Genomic DNA, 23744 nt, shown 5'->3' on the forward strand with positions numbered 1-23744 from the left:
GGACAGGGACAGGGATAGGAAAGGTGCGAATGCACTGCAAATTACGCAAACACCTCGTCTGAGGCGAGGCGAGGCGAGGCGAGGCGAGGCGAGGAAGCTCACATCGCCAGCAGTGGCGCCCTCCAACAAGACTCTGCCACACCCCGCACAGGCCTTACGCCGGTCGGCCGCGCGCCAGCCCTCCTGCGCTGGACACCAGGGACAAGATGCGTCTTCCGCGAGTGTCGAAGGCTGCACGCGCCAAGCGGATGACAGGAGGTGCAACGAGAAGTTGCGCGTCTCACACACACGGCGGCGCGCCCGCTAATTCGGCAGTCGCTCTGCTGGCACGTCGGATTGCGGAAGGAAGTGCATACAATTACAATTCTGTTCGTGTTTTATGTTGTAAAGTTGTTAGCTTGTAACGATGTAATGTTAATAAATAAATTCATAAATCTCCAAAAAAAAAAAATACACGAAGCGCGTCCTTCCGGCTCATAAGTTTTGGATCTCAGGATTGCGTTCGCGCTAACGTGACGAATTGTCAATAAAAAAAAATGCGGCTGCTTTCGACCGAAAAGTATGATTTTGTGTGTGTTGGGATAAGAACCGAATGCGAATTCTTCCATGCGCCTACATTACATGGGCGCCAACGGCCATACCATGTTGAATACACCGGTTCTCGTCCGATCACCGAAGTTAAACAACATCGGGCGTGGTTAGTACTTGGATGGGTGACCACCTGGGAACACCACGTGCTGTTGGCTCCCTTTCATTTACTTTTTTTTTTATACCGCCCTCTTTCCATACCACCGTTCTGTTGTGACAAAGATTCTTGCTTAAGCATTTTAATCTACTGTAATGACCATAAGGTGCGAAATTGCAGTAAATATCTCAGTTTGAGGGAGAATGTGCTAACCAAGTTCGCCAGGAAGTCTTTGAAAACGACAAAACAGTACGAATCGGCAGATGTGTTCTGAAATACGTCAGCGCCTGTTGTTGTGTAGCGGTGTACAATTCCTACTTCGATATGTAATTATAAATTTATTCCTTAGTCGACTCGTCTCGTCTCGTCATCTCCTGCAGACGTTTCTTGTGCTTGCGCTGTTATATGGGCCACGACCCGAGCGGCAGCGAGCGGCAGTCGAGCAAAGTCGGGACAAGTCGGGACGGGGACAGGGACAGGGATAGGAAAGGTGCGAATGCACTGCAAATTACGCAAACACCTCGTCTGAGGCGAGGCGAGGCGAGGCGAGGCGAGGCGAGGAAGCTCACATCGCCAGCAGTGGCGCCCTCCAACAAGACTCTGCCACACCCCGCACAGGCCTTACGCCGGTCGGCCGCGCGCCAGCCCTCCTGCGCTGGACACCAGGGACAAGATGCGTCTTCCGCGAGTGTCGAAGGCTGCACGCGCCAAGCGGATGACAGGAGGTGCAACGAGAAGTTGCGCGTCTCACACACACGGCGGCGCGCCCGCTAATTCGGCAGTCGCTCTGCTGGCACGTCGGATTGCGGAAGGAAGTGCATACAATTACAATTCTGTTCGTGTTTTATGTTGTAAAGTTGTTAGCTTGTAACGATGTAATGTTAATAAATAAATTCATAAATCTCCAAAAAAAAAAAATACACGAAGCGCGTCCTTCCGGCTCATAAGTTTTGGATCTCAGGATTGCGTTCGCGCTAACGTGACGAATTGTCAATAAAAAAAAATGCGGCTGCTTTCGACCGAAAAGTATGATTTTGTGTGTGTTGGGATAAGAACCGAATGCGAATTCTTCCATGCGCCTACATTACATGGGCGCCAACGGCCATACCATGTTGAATACACCGGTTCTCGTCCGATCACCGAAGTTAAACAACATCGGGCGTGGTTAGTACTTGGATGGGTGACCACCTGGGAACACCACGTGCTGTTGGCTCCCTTTCATTTACTTTTTTTTTTATACCGCCCTCTTTCCATACCACCGTTCTGTTGTGACAAAGATTCTTGCTTAAGCATTTTAATCTACTGTAATGACCATAAGGTGCGAAATTGCAGTAAATATCTCAGTTTGAGGGAGAATGTGCTAACCAAGTTCGCCAGGAAGTCTTTGAAAACGACAAAACAGTACGAATCGGCAGATGTGTTCTGAAATACGTCAGCGCCTGTTGTTGTGTAGCGGTGTACAATTCCTACTTCGATATGTAATTATAAATTTATTCCTTAGTCGACTCGTCTCGTCTCGTCATCTCCTGCAGACGTTTCTTGTGCTTGCGCTGTTATATGGGCCACGACCCGAGCGGCAGCGAGCGGCAGTCGAGCAAAGTCGGGACAAGTCGGGACGGGGACAGGGACAGGGATAGGAAAGGTGCGAATGCACTGCAAATTACGCAAACACCTCGTCTGAGGCGAGGCGAGGCGAGGCGAGGCGAGGCGAGGAAGCTCACATCGCCAGCAGTGGCGCCCTCCAACAAGACTCTGCCACACCCCGCACAGGCCTTACGCCGGTCGGCCGCGCGCCAGCCCTCCTGCGCTGGACACCAGGGACAAGATGCGTCTTCCGCGAGTGTCGAAGGCTGCACGCGCCAAGCGGATGACAGGAGGTGCAACGAGAAGTTGCGCGTCTCACACACACGGCGGCGCGCCCGCTAATTCGGCAGTCGCTCTGCTGGCACGTCGGATTGCGGAAGGAAGTGCATACAATTACAATTCTGTTCGTGTTTTATGTTGTAAAGTTGTTAGCTTGTAACGATGTAATGTTAATAAATAAATTCATAAATCTCCAAAAAAAAAAAATACACGAAGCGCGTCCTTCCGGCTCATAAGTTTTGGATCTCAGGATTGCGTTCGCGCTAACGTGACGAATTGTCAATAAAAAAAAATGCGGCTGCTTTCGACCGAAAAGTATGATTTTGTGTGTGTTGGGATAAGAACCGAATGCGAATTCTTCCATGCGCCTACATTACATGGGCGCCAACGGCCATACCATGTTGAATACACCGGTTCTCGTCCGATCACCGAAGTTAAACAACATCGGGCGTGGTTAGTACTTGGATGGGTGACCACCTGGGAACACCACGTGCTGTTGGCTCCCTTTCATTTACTTTTTTTTTTATACCGCCCTCTTTCCATACCACCGTTCTGTTGTGACAAAGATTCTTGCTTAAGCATTTTAATCTACTGTAATGACCATAAGGTGCGAAATTGCAGTAAATATCTCAGTTTGAGGGAGAATGTGCTAACCAAGTTCGCCAGGAAGTCTTTGAAAACGACAAAACAGTACGAATCGGCAGATGTGTTCTGAAATACGTCAGCGCCTGTTGTTGTGTAGCGGTGTACAATTCCTACTTCGATATGTAATTATAAATTTATTCCTTAGTCGACTCGTCTCGTCTCGTCATCTCCTGCAGACGTTTCTTGTGCTTGCGCTGTTATATGGGCCACGACCCGAGCGGCAGCGAGCGGCAGTCGAGCAAAGTCGGGACAAGTCGGGACGGGGACAGGGACAGGGATAGGAAAGGTGCGAATGCACTGCAAATTACGCAAACACCTCGTCTGAGGCGAGGCGAGGCGAGGCGAGGCGAGGCGAGGAAGCTCACATCGCCAGCAGTGGCGCCCTCCAACAAGACTCTGCCACACCCCGCACAGGCCTTACGCCGGTCGGCCGCGCGCCAGCCCTCCTGCGCTGGACACCAGGGACAAGATGCGTCTTCCGCGAGTGTCGAAGGCTGCACGCGCCAAGCGGATGACAGGAGGTGCAACGAGAAGTTGCGCGTCTCACACACACGGCGGCGCGCCCGCTAATTCGGCAGTCGCTCTGCTGGCACGTCGGATTGCGGAAGGAAGTGCATACAATTACAATTCTGTTCGTGTTTTATGTTGTAAAGTTGTTAGCTTGTAACGATGTAATGTTAATAAATAAATTCATAAATCTCCAAAAAAAAAAAATACACGAAGCGCGTCCTTCCGGCTCATAAGTTTTGGATCTCAGGATTGCGTTCGCGCTAACGTGACGAATTGTCAATAAAAAAAAATGCGGCTGCTTTCGACCGAAAAGTATGATTTTGTGTGTGTTGGGATAAGAACCGAATGCGAATTCTTCCATGCGCCTACATTACATGGGCGCCAACGGCCATACCATGTTGAATACACCGGTTCTCGTCCGATCACCGAAGTTAAACAACATCGGGCGTGGTTAGTACTTGGATGGGTGACCACCTGGGAACACCACGTGCTGTTGGCTCCCTTTCATTTACTTTTTTTTTTATACCGCCCTCTTTCCATACCACCGTTCTGTTGTGACAAAGATTCTTGCTTAAGCATTTTAATCTACTGTAATGACCATAAGGTGCGAAATTGCAGTAAATATCTCAGTTTGAGGGAGAATGTGCTAACCAAGTTCGCCAGGAAGTCTTTGAAAACGACAAAACAGTACGAATCGGCAGATGTGTTCTGAAATACGTCAGCGCCTGTTGTTGTGTAGCGGTGTACAATTCCTACTTCGATATGTAATTATAAATTTATTCCTTAGTCGACTCGTCTCGTCTCGTCATCTCCTGCAGACGTTTCTTGTGCTTGCGCTGTTATATGGGCCACGACCCGAGCGGCAGCGAGCGGCAGTCGAGCAAAGTCGGGACAAGTCGGGACGGGGACAGGGACAGGGATAGGAAAGGTGCGAATGCACTGCAAATTACGCAAACACCTCGTCTGAGGCGAGGCGAGGCGAGGCGAGGCGAGGCGAGGAAGCTCACATCGCCAGCAGTGGCGCCCTCCAACAAGACTCTGCCACACCCCGCACAGGCCTTACGCCGGTCGGCCGCGCGCCAGCCCTCCTGCGCTGGACACCAGGGACAAGATGCGTCTTCCGCGAGTGTCGAAGGCTGCACGCGCCAAGCGGATGACAGGAGGTGCAACGAGAAGTTGCGCGTCTCACACACACGGCGGCGCGCCCGCTAATTCGGCAGTCGCTCTGCTGGCACGTCGGATTGCGGAAGGAAGTGCATACAATTACAATTCTGTTCGTGTTTTATGTTGTAAAGTTGTTAGCTTGTAACGATGTAATGTTAATAAATAAATTCATAAATCTCCAAAAAAAAAAAATACACGAAGCGCGTCCTTCCGGCTCATAAGTTTTGGATCTCAGGATTGCGTTCGCGCTAACGTGACGAATTGTCAATAAAAAAAAATGCGGCTGCTTTCGACCGAAAAGTATGATTTTGTGTGTGTTGGGATAAGAACCGAATGCGAATTCTTCCATGCGCCTACATTACATGGGCGCCAACGGCCATACCATGTTGAATACACCGGTTCTCGTCCGATCACCGAAGTTAAACAACATCGGGCGTGGTTAGTACTTGGATGGGTGACCACCTGGGAACACCACGTGCTGTTGGCTCCCTTTCATTTACTTTTTTTTTTATACCGCCCTCTTTCCATACCACCGTTCTGTTGTGACAAAGATTCTTGCTTAAGCATTTTAATCTACTGTAATGACCATAAGGTGCGAAATTGCAGTAAATATCTCAGTTTGAGGGAGAATGTGCTAACCAAGTTCGCCAGGAAGTCTTTGAAAACGACAAAACAGTACGAATCGGCAGATGTGTTCTGAAATACGTCAGCGCCTGTTGTTGTGTAGCGGTGTACAATTCCTACTTCGATATGTAATTATAAATTTATTCCTTAGTCGACTCGTCTCGTCTCGTCATCTCCTGCAGACGTTTCTTGTGCTTGCGCTGTTATATGGGCCACGACCCGAGCGGCAGCGAGCGGCAGTCGAGCAAAGTCGGGACAAGTCGGGACGGGGACAGGGACAGGGATAGGAAAGGTGCGAATGCACTGCAAATTACGCAAACACCTCGTCTGAGGCGAGGCGAGGCGAGGCGAGGCGAGGCGAGGAAGCTCACATCGCCAGCAGTGGCGCCCTCCAACAAGACTCTGCCACACCCCGCACAGGCCTTACGCCGGTCGGCCGCGCGCCAGCCCTCCTGCGCTGGACACCAGGGACAAGATGCGTCTTCCGCGAGTGTCGAAGGCTGCACGCGCCAAGCGGATGACAGGAGGTGCAACGAGAAGTTGCGCGTCTCACACACACGGCGGCGCGCCCGCTAATTCGGCAGTCGCTCTGCTGGCACGTCGGATTGCGGAAGGAAGTGCATACAATTACAATTCTGTTCGTGTTTTATGTTGTAAAGTTGTTAGCTTGTAACGATGTAATGTTAATAAATAAATTCATAAATCTCCAAAAAAAAAAAATACACGAAGCGCGTCCTTCCGGCTCATAAGTTTTGGATCTCAGGATTGCGTTCGCGCTAACGTGACGAATTGTCAATAAAAAAAAATGCGGCTGCTTTCGACCGAAAAGTATGATTTTGTGTGTGTTGGGATAAGAACCGAATGCGAATTCTTCCATGCGCCTACATTACATGGGCGCCAACGGCCATACCATGTTGAATACACCGGTTCTCGTCCGATCACCGAAGTTAAACAACATCGGGCGTGGTTAGTACTTGTATGGGTGACCACCTGGGAACACCACGTGCTGTTGGCTCCCTTTCATTTACTTTTTTTTTTATACCGCCCTCTTTCCATACCACCGTTCTGTTGTGACAAAGATTCTTGCTTAAGCATTTTAATCTACTGTAATGACCATAAGGTGCGAAATTGCAGTAAATATCTCAGTTTGAGGGAGAATGTGCTAACCAAGTTCGCCAGGAAGTCTTTGAAAACGACAAAACAGTACGAATCGGCAGATGTGTTCTGAAATACGTCAGCGCCTGTTGTTGTGTAGCGGTGTACAATTCCTACTTCGATATGTAATTATAAATTTATTCCTTAGTCGACTCGTCTCGTCTCGTCATCTCCTGCAGACGTTTCTTGTGCTTGCGCTGTTATATGGGCCACGACCCGAGCGGCAGCGAGCGGCAGTCGAGCAAAGTCGGGACAAGTCGGGACGGGGACAGGGACAGGGATAGGAAAGGTGCGAATGCACTGCAAATTACGCAAACACCTCGTCTGAGGCGAGGCGAGGCGAGGCGAGGCGAGGCGAGGAAGCTCACATCGCCAGCAGTGGCGCCCTCCAACAAGACTCTGCCACACCCCGCACAGGCCTTACGCCGGTCGGCCGCGCGCCAGCCCTCCTGCGCTGGACACCAGGGACAAGATGCGTCTTCCGCGAGTGTCGAAGGCTGCACGCGCCAAGCGGATGACAGGAGGTGCAACGAGAAGTTGCGCGTCTCACACACACGGCGGCGCGCCCGCTAATTCGGCAGTCGCTCTGCTGGCACGTCGGATTGCGGAAGGAAGTGCATACAATTACAATTCTGTTCGTGTTTTATGTTGTAAAGTTGTTAGCTTGTAACGATGTAATGTTAATAAATAAATTCATAAATCTCCAAAAAAAAAAAATACACGAAGCGCGTCCTTCCGGCTCATAAGTTTTGGATCTCAGGATTGCGTTCGCGCTAACGTGACGAATTGTCAATAAAAAAAAATGCGGCTGCTTTCGACCGAAAAGTATGATTTTGTGTGTGTTGGGATAAGAACCGAATGCGAATTCTTCCATGCGCCTACATTACATGGGCGCCAACGGCCATACCATGTTGAATACACCGGTTCTCGTCCGATCACCGAAGTTAAACAACATCGGGCGTGGTTAGTACTTGGATGGGTGACCACCTGGGAACACCACGTGCTGTTGGCTCCCTTTCATTTACTTTTTTTTTTATACCGCCCTCTTTCCATACCACCGTTCTGTTGTGACAAAGATTCTTGCTTAAGCATTTTAATCTACTGTAATGACCATAAGGTGCGAAATTGCAGTAAATATCTCAGTTTGAGGGAGAATGTGCTAACCAAGTTCGCCAGGAAGTCTTTGAAAACGACAAAACAGTACGAATCGGCAGATGTGTTCTGAAATACGTCAGCGCCTGTTGTTGTGTAGCGGTGTACAATTCCTACTTCGATATGTAATTATAAATTTATTCCTTAGTCGACTCGTCTCGTCTCGTCATCTCCTGCAGACGTTTCTTGTGCTTGCGCTGTTATATGGGCCACGACCCGAGCGGCAGCGAGCGGCAGTCGAGCAAAGTCGGGACAAGTCGGGACGGGGACAGGGACAGGGATAGGAAAGGTGCGAATGCACTGCAAATTACGCAAACACCTCGTCTGAGGCGAGGCGAGGCGAGGCGAGGCGAGGCGAGGAAGCTCACATCGCCAGCAGTGGCGCCCTCCAACAAGACTCTGCCACACCCCGCACAGGCCTTACGCCGGTCGGCCGCGCGCCAGCCCTCCTGCGCTGGACACCAGGGACAAGATGCGTCTTCCGCGAGTGTCGAAGGCTGCACGCGCCAAGCGGATGACAGGAGGTGCAACGAGAAGTTGCGCGTCTCACACACACGGCGGCGCGCCCGCTAATTCGGCAGTCGCTCTGCTGGCACGTCGGATTGCGGAAGGAAGTGCATACAATTACAATTCTGTTCGTGTTTTATGTTGTAAAGTTGTTAGCTTGTAACGATGTAATGTTAATAAATAAATTCATAAATCTCCAAAAAAAAAAAATACACGAAGCGCGTCCTTCCGGCTCATAAGTTTTGGATCTCAGGATTGCGTTCGCGCTAACGTGACGAATTGTCAATAAAAAAAAATGCGGCTGCTTTCGACCGAAAAGTATGATTTTGTGTGTGTTGGGATAAGAACCGAATGCGAATTCTTCCATGCGCCTACATTACATGGGCGCCAACGGCCATACCATGTTGAATACACCGGTTCTCGTCCGATCACCGAAGTTAAACAACATCGGGCGTGGTTAGTACTTGTATGGGTGACCACCTGGGAACACCACGTGCTGTTGGCTCCCTTTCATTTACTTTTTTTTTTATACCGCCCTCTTTCCATACCACCGTTCTGTTGTGACAAAGATTCTTGCTTAAGCATTTTAATCTACTGTAATGACCATAAGGTGCGAAATTGCAGTAAATATCTCAGTTTGAGGGAGAATGTGCTAACCAAGTTCGCCAGGAAGTCTTTGAAAACGACAAAACAGTACGAATCGGCAGATGTGTTCTGAAATACGTCAGCGCCTGTTGTTGTGTAGCGGTGTACAATTCCTACTTCGATATGTAATTATAAATTTATTCCTTAGTCGACTCGTCTCGTCTCGTCATCTCCTGCAGACGTTTCTTGTGCTTGCGCTGTTATATGGGCCACGACCCGAGCGGCAGCGAGCGGCAGTCGAGCAAAGTCGGGACAAGTCGGGACGGGGACAGGGACAGGGATAGGAAAGGTGCGAATGCACTGCAAATTACGCAAACACCTCGTCTGAGGCGAGCGAGGCGAGGCGAGGCGAGGCGAGGCGAGGAAGCTCACATCGCCAGCAGTGGCGCCCTCCAACAAGACTCTGCCACACCCCGCACAGGCCTTACGCCGGTCGGCCGCGCGCCAGCCCTCCTGCGCTGGACACCAGGGACAAGATGCGTCTTCCGCGAGTGTCGAAGGCTGCACGCGCCAAGCGGATGACAGGAGGTGCAACGAGAAGTTGCGCGTCTCACACACACGGCGGCGCGCCCGCTAATTCGGCAGTCGCTCTGCTGGCACGTCGGATTGCGGAAGGAAGTGCATACAATTACAATTCTGTTCGTGTTTTATGTTGTAAAGTTGTTAGCTTGTAACGATGTAATGTTAATAAATAAATTCATAAATCTCCAAAAAAAAAAAAATACACGAAGCGCGTCCTTCCGGCTCATAAGTTTTGGATCTCAGGATTGCGTTCGCGCTAACGTGACGAATTGTCAATAAAAAAAAATGCGGCTGCTTTCGACCGAAAAGTATGATTTTGTGTGTGTTGGGATAAGAACCGAATGCGAATTCTTCCATGCGCCTACATTACATGGGCGCCAACGGCCATACCATGTTGAATACACCGGTTCTCGTCCGATCACCGAAGTTAAACAACATCGGGCGTGGTTAGTACTTGGATGGGTGACCACCTGGGAACACCACGTGCTGTTGGCTCCCTTTCATTTACTTTTTTTTTTATACCGCCCTCTTTCCATACCACCGTTCTGTTGTGACAAAGATTCTTGCTTAAGCATTTTAATCTACTGTAATGACCATAAGGTGCGAAATTGCAGTAAATATCTCAGTTTGAGGGAGAATGTGCTAACCAAGTTCGCCAGGAAGTCTTTGAAAACGACAAAACAGTACGAATCGGCAGATGTGTTCTGAAATACGTCAGAGCCTGTTGTTGTGTAGCGGTGTACAATTCCTACTTCGATATGTAATTATAAATTTATTCCTTAGTCGACTCGTCTCGTCTCGTCATCTCCTGCAGACGTTTCTTGTGCTTGCGCTGTTATATGGGCCACGACCCGAGCGGCAGCGAGCGGCAGTCGAGCAAAGTCGGGACAAGTCGGGACGGGGACAGGGACAGGGATAGGAAAGGTGCGAATGCACTGCAAATTACGCAAACACCTCGTCTGAGGCGAGGCGAGGCGAGGCGAGGCGAGGCGAGGAAGCTCACATCGCCAGCAGTGGCGCCCTCCAACAAGACTCTGCCACACCCCGCACAGGCCTTACGCCGGTCGGCCGCGCGCCAGCCCTCCTGCGCTGGACACCAGGGACAAGATGCGTCTTCCGCGAGTGTCGAAGGCTGCACGCGCCAAGCGGATGACAGGAGGTGCAACGAGAAGTTGCGCGTCTCACACACACGGCGGCGCGCCCGCTAATTCGGCAGTCGCTCTGCTGGCACGTCGGATTGCGGAAGGAAGTGCATACAATTACAATTCTGTTCGTGTTTTATGTTGTAAAGTTGTTAGCTTGTAACGATGTAATGTTAATAAATAAATTCATAAATCTCCAAAAAAAAAAAATACACGAAGCGCGTCCTTCCGGCTCATAAGTTTTGGATCTCAGGATTGCGTTCGCGCTAACGTGACGAATTGTCAATAAAAAAAAATGCGGCTGCTTTCGACCGAAAAGTATGATTTTGTGTGTGTTGGGATAAGAACCGAATGCGAATTCTTCCATGCGCCTACATTACATGGGCGCCAACGGCCATACCATGTTGAATACACCGGTTCTCGTCCGATCACCGAAGTTAAACAACATCGGGCGTGGTTAGTACTTGGATGGGTGACCACCTGGGAACACCACGTGCTGTTGGCTCCCTTTCATTTACTTTTTTTTTTATACCGCCCTCTTTCCATACCACCGTTCTGTTGTGACAAAGATTCTTGCTTAAGCATTTTAATCTACTGTAATGACCATAAGGTGCGAAATTGCAGTAAATATCTCAGTTTGAGGGAGAATGTGCTAACCAAGTTCGCCAGGAAGTCTTTGAAAACGACAAAACAGTACGAATCGGCAGATGTGTTCTGAAATACGTCAGCGCCTGTTGTTGTGTAGCGGTGTACAATTCCTACTTCGATATGTAATTATAAATTTATTCCTTAGTCGACTCGTCTCGTCTCGTCATCTCCTGCAGACGTTTCTTGTGCTTGCGCTGTTATATGGGCCACGACCCGAGCGGCAGCGAGCGGCAGTCGAGCAAAGTCGGGACAAGTCGGGACGGGGACAGGGACAGGGATAGGAAAGGTGCGAATGCACTGCAAATTACGCAAACACCTCGTCTGAGGCGAGGCGAGGCGAGGCGAGGCGAGGCGAGGAAGCTCACATCGCCAGCAGTGGCGCCCTCCAACAAGACTCTGCCACACCCCGCACAGGCCTTACGCCGGTCGGCCGCGCGCCAGCCCTCCTGCGCTGGACACCAGGGACAAGATGCGTCTTCCGCGAGTGTCGAAGGCTGCACGCGCCAAGCGGATGACAGGAGGTGCAACGAGAAGTTGCGCGTCTCACACACACGGCGGCGCGCCCGCTAATTCGGCAGTCGCTCTGCTGGCACGTCGGATTGCGGAAGGAAGTGCATACAATTACAATTCTGTTCGTGTTTTATGTTGTAAAGTTGTTAGCTTGTAACGATGTAATGTTAATAAATAAATTCATAAATCTCCAAAAAAAAAAAAATACACGAAGCGCGTCCTTCCGGCTCATAAGTTTTGGATCTCAGGATTGCGTTCGCGCTAACGTGACGAATTGTCAATAAAAAAAAATGCGGCTGCTTTCGACCGAAAAGTATGATTTTGTGTGTGTTGGGATAAGAACCGAATGCGAATTCTTCCATGCGCCTACATTACATGGGCGCCAACGGCCATACCATGTTGAATACACCGGTTCTCGTCCGATCACCGAAGTTAAACAACATCGGGCGTGGTTAGTACTTGGATGGGTGACCACCTGGGAACACCACGTGCTGTTGGCTCCCTTTCATTTACTTTTTTTTTTATACCGCCCTCTTTCCATACCACCGTTCTGTTGTGACAAAGATTCTTGCTTAAGCATTTTAATCTACTGTAATGACCATAAGGTGCGAAATTGCAGTAAATATCTCAGTTTGAGGGAGAATGTGCTAACCAAGTTCGCCAGGAAGTCTTTGAAAACGACAAAACAGTACGAATCGGCAGATGTGTTCTGAAATACGTCAGCGCCTGTTGTTGTGTAGCGGTGTACAATTCCTACTTCGATATGTAATTATAAATTTATTCCTTAGTCGACTCGTCTCGTCTCGTCATCTCCTGCAGACGTTTCTTGTGCTTGCGCTGTTATATGGGCCACGACCCGAGCGGCAGCGAGCGGCAGTCGAGCAAAGTCGGGACAAGTCGGGACGGGGACAGGGACAGGGATAGGAAAGGTGCGAATGCACTGCAAATTACGCAAACACCTCGTCTGAGGCGAGGCGAGGCGAGGCGAGGCGAGGCGAGGAAGCTCACATCGCCAGCAGTGGCGCCCTCCAACAAGACTCTGCCACACCCCGCACAGGCCTTACGCCGGTCGGCCGCGCGCCAGCCCTCCTGCGCTGGACACCAGGGACAAGATGCGTCTTCCGCGAGTGTCGAAGGCTGCACGCGCCAAGCGGATGACAGGAGGTGCAACGAGAAGTTGCGCGTCTCACACACACGGCGGCGCGCCCGCTAATTCGGCAGTCGCTCTGCTGGCACGTCGGATTGCGGAAGGAAGTGCATACAATTACAATTCTGTTCGTGTTTTATGTTGTAAAGTTGTTAGCTTGTAACGATGTAATGTTAATAAATAAATTCATAAATCTCCAAAAAAAAAAAATACACGAAGCGCGTCCTTCCGGCTCATAAGTTTTGGATCTCAGGATTGCGTTCGCGCTAACGTGACGAATTGTCAATAAAAAAAAATGCGGCTGCTTTCGACCGAAAAGTATGATTTTGTGTGTGTTGGGATAAGAACCGAATGCGAATTCTTCCATGCGCCTACATTACATGGGCGCCAACGGCCATACCATGTTGAATACACCGGTTCTCGTCCGATCACCGAAGTTAAACAACATCGGGCGTGGTTAGTACTTGGATGGGTGACCACCTGGGAACACCACGTGCTGTTGGCTCCCTTTCATTTACTTTTTTTTTTATACCGCCCTCTTTCCATACCACCGTTCTGTTGTGACAAAGATTCTTGCTTAAGCATTTTAATCTACTGTAATGACCATAAGGTGCGAAATTGCAGTAAATATCTCAGTTTGAGGGAGAATGTGCTAACCAAGTTCGCCAGGAAGTCTTTGAAAACGACAAAACAGTACGAATCGGCAGATGTGTTCTGAAATACGTCAGCGCCTGTTGTTGTGTAGCGGTGTACAATTCCTACTTCGATATGTAATTATAAATTTATTCCTTAGTCGACTCGTCTCGTCTCGTCATCTCCTGCAGACGTTTCTTGTGCTTGCGCTGTTATATGGGCCACGACCCGAGCGGCAGCGAGCGGCAGTCGAGCAAAGTCGGGACAAGTCGGGACGGGGACAGGGACAGGGATAGGAAAGGTGCGAATGCACTGCAAATTACGCAAACACCTCGTCTGAGGCGAGGCGAGGCGAGGCGAGGCGAGGCGAGGAAGCTCACATCGCCAGCAGTGGCGCCCTCCAACAAGACTCTGCCACACCCCGCACAGGCCTTACGCCGGTCGGCCGCGCGCCAGCCCTCCTGCGCTGGACACCAGGGACAAGATGCGTCTTCCGCGAGTGTCGAAGGCTGCACGCGCCAAGCGGATGACAGGAGGTGCAACGAGAAGTTGCGCGTCTCACACACACGGCGGCGCGCCCGCTAATTCGGCAGTCGCTCTGCTGGCACGTCGGATTGCGGAAGGAAGTGCATACAATTACAATTCTGTTCGTGTTTTATGTTGTAAAGTTGTTAGCTTGTAACGATGTAATGTTAATAAATAAATTCATAAATCTCCAAAAAAAAAAAATACACGAAGCGCGTCCTTCCGGCTCATAAGTTTTGGATCTCAGGATTGCGTTCGCGCTAACGTGACGAATTGTCAATAAAAAAAAATGCGGCTGCTTTCGACCGAAAAGTATGATTTTGTGTGTGTTGGGATAAGAACCGAATGCGAATTCTTCCATGCGCCTACATTACATGGGCGCCAACGGCCATACCATGTTGAATACACCGGTTCTCGTCCGATCACCGAAGTTAAACAACATCGGGCGTGGTTAGTACTTGGATGGGTGACCACCTGGGAACACCACGTGCTGTTGGCTCCCTTTCATTTACTTTTTTTTTTATACCGCCCTCTTTCCATACCACCGTTCTGTTGTGACAAAGATTCTTGCTTAAGCATTTTAATCTACTGTAATGACCATAAGGTGCGAAATTGCAGTAAATATCTCAGTTTGAGGGAGAATGTGCTAACCAAGTTCGCCAGGAAGTCTTTGAAAACGACAAAACAGTACGAATCGGCAGATGTGTTCTGAAATACGTCAGCGCCTGTTGTTGTGTAGCGGTGTACAATTCCTACTTCGATATGTAATTATAAATTTATTCCTTAGTCGACTCGTCTCGTCTCGTCATCTCCTGCAGACGTTTCTTGTGCTTGCGCTGTTATATGGGCCACGACCCGAGCGGCAGCGAGCGGCAGTCGAGCAAAGTCGGGACAAGTCGGGACGGGGACAGGGACAGGGATAGGAAAGGTGCGAATGCACTGCAAATTACGCAAACACCTCGTCTGAGGCGAGGCGAGGCGAGGCGAGGCGAGGCGAGGAAGCTCACATCGCCAGCAGTGGCGCCCTCCAACAAGACTCTGCCACACCCCGCACAGGCCTTACGCCGGTCGGCCGCGCGCCAGCCCTCCTGCGCTGGACACCAGGGACAAGATGCGTCTTCCGCGAGTGTCGAAGGCTGCACGCGCCAAGCGGATGACAGGAGGTGCAACGAGAAGTTGCGCGTCTCACACACACGGCGGCGCGCCCGCTAATTCGGCAGTCGCTCTGCTGGCACGTCGGATTGCGGAAGGAAGTGCATACAATTACAATTCTGTTCGTGTTTTATGTTGTAAAGTTGTTAGCTTGTAACGATGTAATGTTAATAAATAAATTCATAAATCTCCAAAAAAAAAAAATACACGAAGCGCGTCCTTCCGGCTCATAAGTTTTGGATCTCAGGATTGCGTTCGCGCTAACGTGACGAATTGTCAATAAAAAAAAATGCGGCTGCTTTCGACCGAAAAGTATGATTTTGTGTGTGTTGGGATAAGAACCGAATGCGAATTCTTCCATGCGCCTACATTACATGGGCGCCAACGGCCATACCATGTTGAATACACCGGTTCTCGTCCGATCACCGAAGTTAAACAACATCGGGCGTGGTTAGTACTTGGATGGGTGACCACCTGGGAACACCACGTGCTGTTGGCTCCCTTTCATTTACTTTTTTTTTTATACCGCCCTCTTTCCATACCACCGTTCTGTTGTGACAAAGATTCTTGCTTAAGCATTTTAATCTACTGTAATGACCATAAGGTGCGAAATTGCAGTAAATATCTCAGTTTGAGGGAGAATGTGCTAACCAAGTTCGCCAGGAAGTCTTTGAAAACGACAAAACAGTACGAATCGGCAGATGTGTTCTGAAATACGTCAGCGCCTGTTGTTGTGTAGCGGTGTACAATTCCTACTTCGATATGTAATTATAAATTTATTCCTTAGTCGACTCGTCTCGTCTCGTCATCTCCTGCAGACGTTTCTTGTGCTTGCGCTGTTATATGGGCCACGACCCGAGCGGCAGCGAGCGGCAGTCGAGCAAAGTCGGGACAAGTCGGGACGGGGACAGGGACAGGGATAGGAAAGGTGCGAATGCACTGCAAATTACGCAAACACCTCGTCTGAGGCGAGGCGAGGCGAGGCGAGGCGAGGCGAGGAAGCTCACATCGCCAGCAGTGGCGCCCTCCAACAAGACTCTGCCACACCCCGCACAGGCCTTACGCCGGTCGGCCGCGCGCCAGCCCTCCTGCGCTGGACACCAGGGACAAGATGCGTCTTCCGCGAGTGTCGAAGGCTGCACGCGCCAAGCGGATGACAGGAGGTGCAACGAGAAGTTGCGCGTCTCACACACACGGCGGCGCGCCCGCTAATTCGGCAGTCGCTCTGCTGGCACGTCGGATTGCGGAAGGAAGTGCATACAATTACAATTCTGTTCGTGTTTTATGTTGTAAAGTTGTTAGCTTGTAACGATGTAATGTTAATAAATAAATTCATAAATCTCCAAAAAAAAAAAAATACACGAAGCGCGTCCTTCCGGCTCATAAGTTTTGGATCTCAGGATTGCGTTCGCGCTAACGTGACGAATTGTCAATAAAAAAAAATGCGGCTGCTTTCGACCGAAAAGTATGATTTTGTGTGTGTTGGGATAAGAACCGAATGCGAATTCTTCCATGCGCCTACATTACATGGGCGCCAACGGCCATACCATGTTGAATACACCGGTTCTCGTCCGATCACCGAAGTTAAACAACATCGGGCGTGGTTAGTACTTGGATGGGTGACCACCTGGGAACACCACGTGCTGTTGGCTCCCTTTCATTTACTTTTTTTTTTATACCGCCCTCTTTCCATACCACCGTTCTGTTGTGACAAAGATTCTTGCTTAAGCATTTTAATCTACTGTAATGACCATAAGGTGCGAAATTGCAGTAAATATCTCAGTTTGAGGGAGAATGTGCTAACCAAGTTCGCCAGGAAGTCTTTGAAAACGACAAAACAGTACGAATCGGCAGATGTGTTCTGAAATACGTCAGCGCCTGTTGTTGTGTAGCGGTGTACAATTCCTACTTCGATATGTAATTATAAATTTATTCCTTAGTCGACTCGTCTCGTCTCGTCATCTCCTGCAGACGTTTCTTGTGCTTGCGCTGTTATATGGGCCACGACCCGAGCGGCAGCGAGCGGCAGTCGAGCAAAGTCGGGACAAGTCGGGACGGGGACAGGGACAGGGATAGGAAAGGTGCGAATGCACTGCAAATTACGCAAACACCTCGTCTGAGGCGAGGCGAGGCGAGGCGAGGCGAGGCGAGGAAGCTCACATCGCCAGCAGTGGCGCCCTCCAACAAGACTCTGCCACACCCCGCACAGGCCTTACGCCGGTCGGCCGCGCGCCAGCCCTCCTGCGCTGGACACCAGGGACAAGATGCGTCTTCCGCGAGTGTCGAAGGCTGCACGCGCCAAGCGGATGACAGGAGGTGCAACGAGAAGTTGCGCGTCTCACACACACGGCGGCGCGCCCGCTAATTCGGCAGTCGCTCTGCTGGCACGTCGGATTGCGGAAGGAAGTGCATACAATTACAATTCTGTTCGTGTTTTATGTTGTAAAGTTGTTAGCTTGTAACGATGTAATGTTAATAAATAAATTCATAAATCTCCAAAAAAAAAAAATACACGAAGCGCGTCCTTCCGGCTCATAAGTTTTGGATCTCAGGATTGCGTTCGCGCTAACGTGACGAATTGTCAATAAAAAAAAATGCGGCTGCTTTCGACCGAAAAGTATGATTTTGTGTGTGTTGGGATAAGAACCGAATGCGAATTCTTCCATGCGCCTACATTACATGGGCGCCAACGGCCATACCATGTTGAATACACCGGTTCTCGTCCGATCACCGAAGTTAAACAACATCGGGCGTGGTTAGTACTTGGATGGGTGACCACCTGGGAACACCACGTGCTGTTGGCTCCCTTTCATTTACTTTTTTTTTTATACCGCCCTCTTTCCATACCACCGTTCTGTTGTGACAAAGATTCTTGCTTAAGCATTTTAATCTACTGTAATGACCATAAGGTGCGAAATTGCAGTAAATATCTCAGTTTGAGGGAGAATGTGCTAACCAAGTTCGCCAGGAAGTCTTTGAAAACGACAAAACAGTACGAATCGGCAGATGTGTTCTGAAATACGTCAGCGCCTGTTGTTGTGTAGCGGTGTACAATTCCTACTTCGATATGTAATTATAAATTTATTCCTTAGTCGACTCGTCTCGTCTCGTCATCTCCTGCAGACGTTTCTTGTGCTTGCGCTGTTATATGGGCCACGACCCGAGCGGCAGCGAGCGGCAGTCGAGCAAAGTCGGGACAAGTCGGGACGGGGACAGGGACAGGGATAGGAAAGGTGCGAATGCACTGCAAATTACGCAAACACCTCGTCTGAGGCGAGGCGAGGCGAGGCGAGGCGAGGCGAGGAAGCTCACATCGCCAGCAGTGGCGCCCTCCAACAAGACTCTGCCACACCCCGCACAGGCCTTACGCCGGTCGGCCGCGCGCCAGCCCTCCTGCGCTGGACACCAGGGACAAGATGCGTCTTCCGCGAGTGTCGAAGGCTGCACGCGCCAAGCGGATGACAGGAGGTGCAACGAGAAGTTGCGCGTCTCACACACACGGCGGCGCGCCCGCTAATTCGGCAGTCGCTCTGCTGGCACGTCGGATTGCGGAAGGAAGTGCATACAATTACAATTCTGTTCGTGTTTTATGTTGTAAAGTTGTTAGCTTGTAACGATGTAATGTTAATAAATAAATTCATAAATCTCCAAAAAAAAAAAAATACACGAAGCGCGTCCTTCCGGCTCATAAGTTTTGGATCTCAGGATTGCGTTCGCGCTAACGTGACGAATTGTCAATAAAAAAAAATGCGGCTGCTTTCGACCGAAAAGTATGATTTTGTGTGTGTTGGGATAAGAACCGAATGCGAATTCTTCCATGCGCCTACATTACATGGGCGCCAACGGCCATACCATGTTGAATACACCGGTTCTCGTCCGATCACCGAAGTTAAACAACATCGGGCGTGGTTAGTACTTGGATGGGTGACCACCTGGGAACACCACGTGCTGTTGGCTCCCTTTCATTTACTTTTTTTTTTATACCGCCCTCTTTCCATACCACCGTTCTGTTGTGACAAAGATTCTTGCTTAAGCATTTTAATCTACTGTAATGACCATAAGGTGCGAAATTGCAGTAAATATCTCAGTTTGAGGGAGAATGTGCTAACCAAGTTCGCCAGGAAGTCTTTGAAAACGACAAAACAGTACGAATCGGCAGATGTGTTCTGAAATACGTCAGCGCCTGTTGTTGTGTAGCGGTGTACAATTCCTACTTCGATATGTAATTATAAATTTATTCCTTAGTCGACTCGTCTCGTCTCGTCATCTCCTGCAGACGTTTCTTGTGCTTGCGCTGTTATATGGGCCACGACCCGAGCGGCAGCGAGCGGCAGTCGAGCAAAGTCGGGACAAGTCGGGACGGGGACAGGGACAGGGATAGGAAAGGTGCGAATGCACTGCAAATTACGCAAACACCTCGTCTGAGGCGAGGCGAGGCGAGGCGAGGCGAGGCGAGGAAGCTCACATCGCCAGCAGTGGCGCCCTCCAACAAGACTCTGCCACACCCCGCACAGGCCTTACGCCGGTCGGCCGCGCGCCAGCCCTCCTGCGCTGGACACCAGGGACAAGATGCGTCTTCCGCGAGTGTCGAAGGCTGCACGCGCCAAGCGGATGACAGGAGGTGCAACGAGAAGTTGCGCGTCTCACACACACGGCGGCGCGCCCGCTAATTCGGCAGTCGCTCTGCTGGCACGTCGGATTGCGGAAGGAAGTGCATACAATTACAATTCTGTTCGTGTTTTATGTTGTAAAGTTGTTAGCTTGTAACGATGTAATGTTAATAAATAAATTCATAAATCTCCAAAAAAAAAAAATACACGAAGCGCGTCCTTCCGGCTCATAAGTTTTGGATCTCAGGATTGCGTTCGCGCTAACGTGACGAATTGTCAATAAAAAAAAATGCGGCTGCTTTCGACCGAAAAGTATGATTTTGTGTGTGTTGGGATAAGAACCGAATGCGAATTCTTCCATGCGCCTACATTACATGGGCGCCAACGGCCATACCATGTTGAATACACCGGTTCTCGTCCGATCACCGAAGTTAAACAACATCGGGCGTGGTTAGTACTTGGATGGGTGACCACCTGGGAACACCACGTGCTGTTGGCTCCCTTTCATTTACTTTTTTTTTTATACCGCCCTCTTTCCATACCACCGTTCTGTTGTGACAAAGATTCTTGCTTAAGCATTTTAATCTACTGTAATGACCATAAGGTGCGAAATTGCAGTAAATATCTCAGTTTGAGGGAGAATGTGCTAACCAAGTTCGCCAGGAAGTCTTTGAAAACGACAAAACAGTACGAATCGGCAGATGTGTTCTGAAATACGTCAGCGCCTGTTGTTGTGTAGCGGTGTACAATTCCTACTTCGATATGTAATTATAAATTTATTCCTTAGTCGACTCGTCTCGTCTCGTCATCTCCTGCAGACGTTTCTTGTGCTTGCGCTGTTATATGGGCCACGACCCGAGCGGCAGCGAGCGGCAGTCGAGCAAAGTCGGGACAAGTCGGGACGGGGACAGGGACAGGGATAGGAAAGGTGCGAATGCACTGCAAATTACGCAAACACCTCGTCTGAGGCGAGGCGAGGCGAGGCGAGGCGAGGCGAGGAAGCTCACATCGCCAGCAGTGGCGCCCTCCAACAAGACTCTGCCACACCCCGCACAGGCCTTACGCCGGTCGGCCGCGCGCCAGCCCTCCTGCGCTGGACACCAGGGACAAGATGCGTCTTCCGCGAGTGTCGAAGGCTGCACGCGCCAAGCGGATGACAGGAGGTGCAACGAGAAGTTGCGCGTCTCACACACACGGCGGCGCGCCCGCTAATTCGGCAGTCGCTCTGCTGGCACGTCGGATTGCGGAAGGAAGTGCATACAATTACAATTCTGTTCGTGTTTTATGTTGTAAAGTTGTTAGCTTGTAACGATGTAATGTTAATAAATAAATTCATAAATCTCCAAAAAAAAAAAATACACGAAGCGCGTCCTTCCGGCTCATAAGTTTTGGATCTCAGGATTGCGTTCGCGCTAACGTGACGAATTGTCAATAAAAAAAAATGCGGCTGCTTTCGACCGAAAAGTATGATTTTGTGTGTGTTGGGATAAGAACCGAATGCGAATTCTTCCATGCGCCTACATTACATGGGCGCCAACGGCCATACCATGTTGAATACACCGGTTCTCGTCCGATCACCGAAGTTAAACAACATCGGGCGTGGTTAGTACTTGGATGGGTGACCACCTGGGAACACCACGTGCTGTTGGCTCCCTTTCATTTACTTTTTTTTTTATACCGCCCTCTTTCCATACCACCGTTCTGTTGTGACAAAGATTCTTGCTTAAGCATTTTAATCTACTGTAATGACCATAAGGTGCGAAATTGCAGTAAATATCTCAGTTTGAGGGAGAATGTGCTAACCAAGTTCGCCAGGAAGTCTTTGAAAACGACAAAACAGTACGAATCGGCAGATGTGTTCTGAAATACGTCAGCGCCTGTTGTTGTGTAGCGGTGTACAATTCCTACTTCGATATGTAATTATAAATTTATTCCTTAGTCGACTCGTCTCGTCTCGTCATCTCCTGCAGACGTTTCTTGTGCTTGCGCTGTTATATGGGCCACGACCCGAGCGGCAGCGAGCGGCAGTCGAGCAAAGTCGGGACAAGTCGGGACGGGGACAGGGACAGGGATAGGAAAGGTGCGAATGCACTGCAAATTACGCAAACACCTCGTCTGAGGCGAGGCGAGGCGAGGCGAGGCGAGGCGAGGAAGCTCACATCGCCAGCAGTGGCGCCCTCCAACAAGACTCTGCCACACCCCGCACAGGCCTTACGCCGGTCGGCCGCGCGCCAGCCCTCCTGCGCTGGACACCAGGGACAAGATGCGTCTTCCGCGAGTGTCGAAGGCTGCACGCGCCAAGCGGATGACAGGAGGTGCAACGAGAAGTTGCGCGTCTCACACACACGGCGGCGCGCCCGCTAATTCGGCAGTCGCTCTGCTGGCACGTCGGATTGCGGAAGGAAGTGCATACAATTACAATTCTGTTCGTGTTTTATGTTGTAAAGTTGTTAGCTTGTAACGATGTAATGTTAATAAATAAATTCATAAATCTCCAAAAAAAAAAAAATACACGAAGCGCGTCCTTCCGGCTCATAAGTTTTGGATCTCAGGATTGCGTTCGCGCTAACGTGACGAATTGTCAATAAAAAAAAATGCGGCTGCTTTCGACCGAAAAGTATGATTTTGTGTGTGTTGGGATAAGAACCGAATGCGAATTCTTCCATGCGCCTACATTACATGGGCGCCAACGGCCATACCATGTTGAATACACCGGTTCTCGTCCGATCACCGAAGTTAAACAACATCGGGCGTGGTTAGTACTTGGATGGGTGACCACCTGGGAACACCACGTGCTGTTGGCTCCCTTTCATTTACTTTTTTTTTTATACCGCCCTCTTTCCATACCACCGTTCTGTTGTGACAAAGATTCTTGCTTAAGCATTTTAATCTACTGTAATGACCATAAGGTGCGAAATTGCAGTAAATATCTCAGTTTGAGGGAGAATGTGCTAACCAAGTTCGCCAGGAAGTCTTTGAAAACGACAAAACAGTACGAATCGGCAGATGTGTTCTGAAATACGTCAGCGCCTGTTGTTGTGTAGCGGTGTACAATTCCTACTTCGATATGTAATTATAAATTTATTCCTTAGTCGACTCGTCTCGTCTCGTCATCTCCTGCAGACGTTTCTTGTGCTTGCGCTGTTATATGGGCCACGACCCGAGCGGCAGCGAGCGGCAGTCGAGCAAAGTCGGGACAAGTCGGGACGGGGACAGGGACAGGGATAGGAAAGGTGCGAATGCACTGCAAATTACGCAAACACCTCGTCTGAGGCGAGGCGAGGCGAGGCGAGGCGAGGCGAGGAAGCTCACATCGCCAGCAGTGGCGCCCTCCAACAAGACTCTGCCACACCCCGCACAGGCCTTACGCCGGTCGGCCGCGCGCCAGCCCTCCTGCGCTGGACACCAGGGACAAGATGCGTCTTCCGCGAGTGTCGAAGGCTGCACGCGCCAAGCGGATGACAGGAGGTGCAACGAGAAGTTGCGCGTCTCACACACACGGCGGCGCGCCCGCTAATTCGGCAGTCGCTCTGCTGGCACGTCGGATTGCGGAAGGAAGTGCATACAATTACAATTCTGTTCGTGTTTTATGTTGTAAAGTTGTTAGCTTGTAACGATGTAATGTTAATAAATAAATTCATAAATCTCCAAAAAAAAAAAATACACGAAGCGCGTCCTTCCGGCTCATAAGTTTTGGATCTCAGGATTGCGTTCGCGCTAACGTGACGAATTGTCAATAAAAAAAAATGCGGCTGCTTTCGACCGAAAAGTATGATTTTGTGTGTGTTGGGATAAGAACCGAATGCGAATTCTTCCATGCGCCTACATTACATGGGCGCCAACGGCCATACCATGTTGAATACACCGGTTCTCGTCCGATCACCGAAGTTAAACAACATCGGGCG

The 23744-nt window shown here is 50.1% G+C and overlaps 20 non-coding genes across 20 annotated transcripts; all 20 read left to right on the plus strand.

The window, feature by feature from the left end:
* The first annotated feature begins 627 nt into the window (after positions 1-627).
* LOC124559899 lies at positions 628-746 on the plus strand. The gene has a single exon (XR_006968935.1). It is a non-coding gene; the product is annotated as a 5S ribosomal RNA (ribosomal RNA).
* Positions 747-1779: 1033 nt separating this feature from the next.
* On the plus strand, positions 1780-1898 carry LOC124559900. Its single transcript, XR_006968936.1, has one exon. It is a non-coding gene; the product is annotated as a 5S ribosomal RNA (ribosomal RNA).
* A 1033-nt stretch (positions 1899-2931) lies between these two features.
* On the plus strand, positions 2932-3050 carry LOC124559902. The gene has a single exon (XR_006968938.1). It is a non-coding gene; the product is annotated as a 5S ribosomal RNA (ribosomal RNA).
* Positions 3051-4083: 1033 nt separating this feature from the next.
* Positions 4084-4202, plus strand: LOC124559903. The gene has a single exon (XR_006968939.1). It is a non-coding gene; the product is annotated as a 5S ribosomal RNA (ribosomal RNA).
* A 1033-nt stretch (positions 4203-5235) lies between these two features.
* On the plus strand, positions 5236-5354 carry LOC124559904. The gene has a single exon (XR_006968940.1). It is a non-coding gene; the product is annotated as a 5S ribosomal RNA (ribosomal RNA).
* A 1033-nt stretch (positions 5355-6387) lies between these two features.
* LOC124559926 lies at positions 6388-6506 on the plus strand. Its single transcript, XR_006968960.1, has one exon. It is a non-coding gene; the product is annotated as a 5S ribosomal RNA (ribosomal RNA).
* A 1033-nt stretch (positions 6507-7539) lies between these two features.
* LOC124559905 lies at positions 7540-7658 on the plus strand. Its single transcript, XR_006968941.1, has one exon. It is a non-coding gene; the product is annotated as a 5S ribosomal RNA (ribosomal RNA).
* Positions 7659-8691: 1033 nt separating this feature from the next.
* LOC124559927 lies at positions 8692-8810 on the plus strand. The gene has a single exon (XR_006968961.1). It is a non-coding gene; the product is annotated as a 5S ribosomal RNA (ribosomal RNA).
* A 1038-nt stretch (positions 8811-9848) lies between these two features.
* Positions 9849-9967, plus strand: LOC124559906. Its single transcript, XR_006968942.1, has one exon. It is a non-coding gene; the product is annotated as a 5S ribosomal RNA (ribosomal RNA).
* Positions 9968-11000: 1033 nt separating this feature from the next.
* Positions 11001-11119, plus strand: LOC124559908. Its single transcript, XR_006968943.1, has one exon. It is a non-coding gene; the product is annotated as a 5S ribosomal RNA (ribosomal RNA).
* Positions 11120-12153: 1034 nt separating this feature from the next.
* Positions 12154-12272, plus strand: LOC124559909. The gene has a single exon (XR_006968944.1). It is a non-coding gene; the product is annotated as a 5S ribosomal RNA (ribosomal RNA).
* A 1033-nt stretch (positions 12273-13305) lies between these two features.
* LOC124559910 lies at positions 13306-13424 on the plus strand. The gene has a single exon (XR_006968945.1). It is a non-coding gene; the product is annotated as a 5S ribosomal RNA (ribosomal RNA).
* A 1033-nt stretch (positions 13425-14457) lies between these two features.
* On the plus strand, positions 14458-14576 carry LOC124559911. Its single transcript, XR_006968946.1, has one exon. It is a non-coding gene; the product is annotated as a 5S ribosomal RNA (ribosomal RNA).
* Positions 14577-15609: 1033 nt separating this feature from the next.
* On the plus strand, positions 15610-15728 carry LOC124559912. The gene has a single exon (XR_006968947.1). It is a non-coding gene; the product is annotated as a 5S ribosomal RNA (ribosomal RNA).
* A 1034-nt stretch (positions 15729-16762) lies between these two features.
* LOC124559914 lies at positions 16763-16881 on the plus strand. Its single transcript, XR_006968949.1, has one exon. It is a non-coding gene; the product is annotated as a 5S ribosomal RNA (ribosomal RNA).
* A 1033-nt stretch (positions 16882-17914) lies between these two features.
* Positions 17915-18033, plus strand: LOC124559915. Its single transcript, XR_006968950.1, has one exon. It is a non-coding gene; the product is annotated as a 5S ribosomal RNA (ribosomal RNA).
* A 1034-nt stretch (positions 18034-19067) lies between these two features.
* LOC124559916 lies at positions 19068-19186 on the plus strand. Its single transcript, XR_006968951.1, has one exon. It is a non-coding gene; the product is annotated as a 5S ribosomal RNA (ribosomal RNA).
* Positions 19187-20219: 1033 nt separating this feature from the next.
* On the plus strand, positions 20220-20338 carry LOC124559917. Its single transcript, XR_006968952.1, has one exon. It is a non-coding gene; the product is annotated as a 5S ribosomal RNA (ribosomal RNA).
* A 1033-nt stretch (positions 20339-21371) lies between these two features.
* Positions 21372-21490, plus strand: LOC124559919. Its single transcript, XR_006968953.1, has one exon. It is a non-coding gene; the product is annotated as a 5S ribosomal RNA (ribosomal RNA).
* A 1034-nt stretch (positions 21491-22524) lies between these two features.
* On the plus strand, positions 22525-22643 carry LOC124559920. Its single transcript, XR_006968954.1, has one exon. It is a non-coding gene; the product is annotated as a 5S ribosomal RNA (ribosomal RNA).
* The last annotated feature ends 1101 nt before the right edge of the window (positions 22644-23744 follow it).

The sequence above is a fragment of the Schistocerca americana genome, unplaced genomic scaffold (assembly GCF_021461395.2).
Source record: "Schistocerca americana isolate TAMUIC-IGC-003095 unplaced genomic scaffold, iqSchAmer2.1 HiC_scaffold_1059, whole genome shotgun sequence".
NCBI lineage: Eukaryota > Metazoa > Arthropoda > Insecta > Orthoptera > Acrididae > Schistocerca > Schistocerca americana.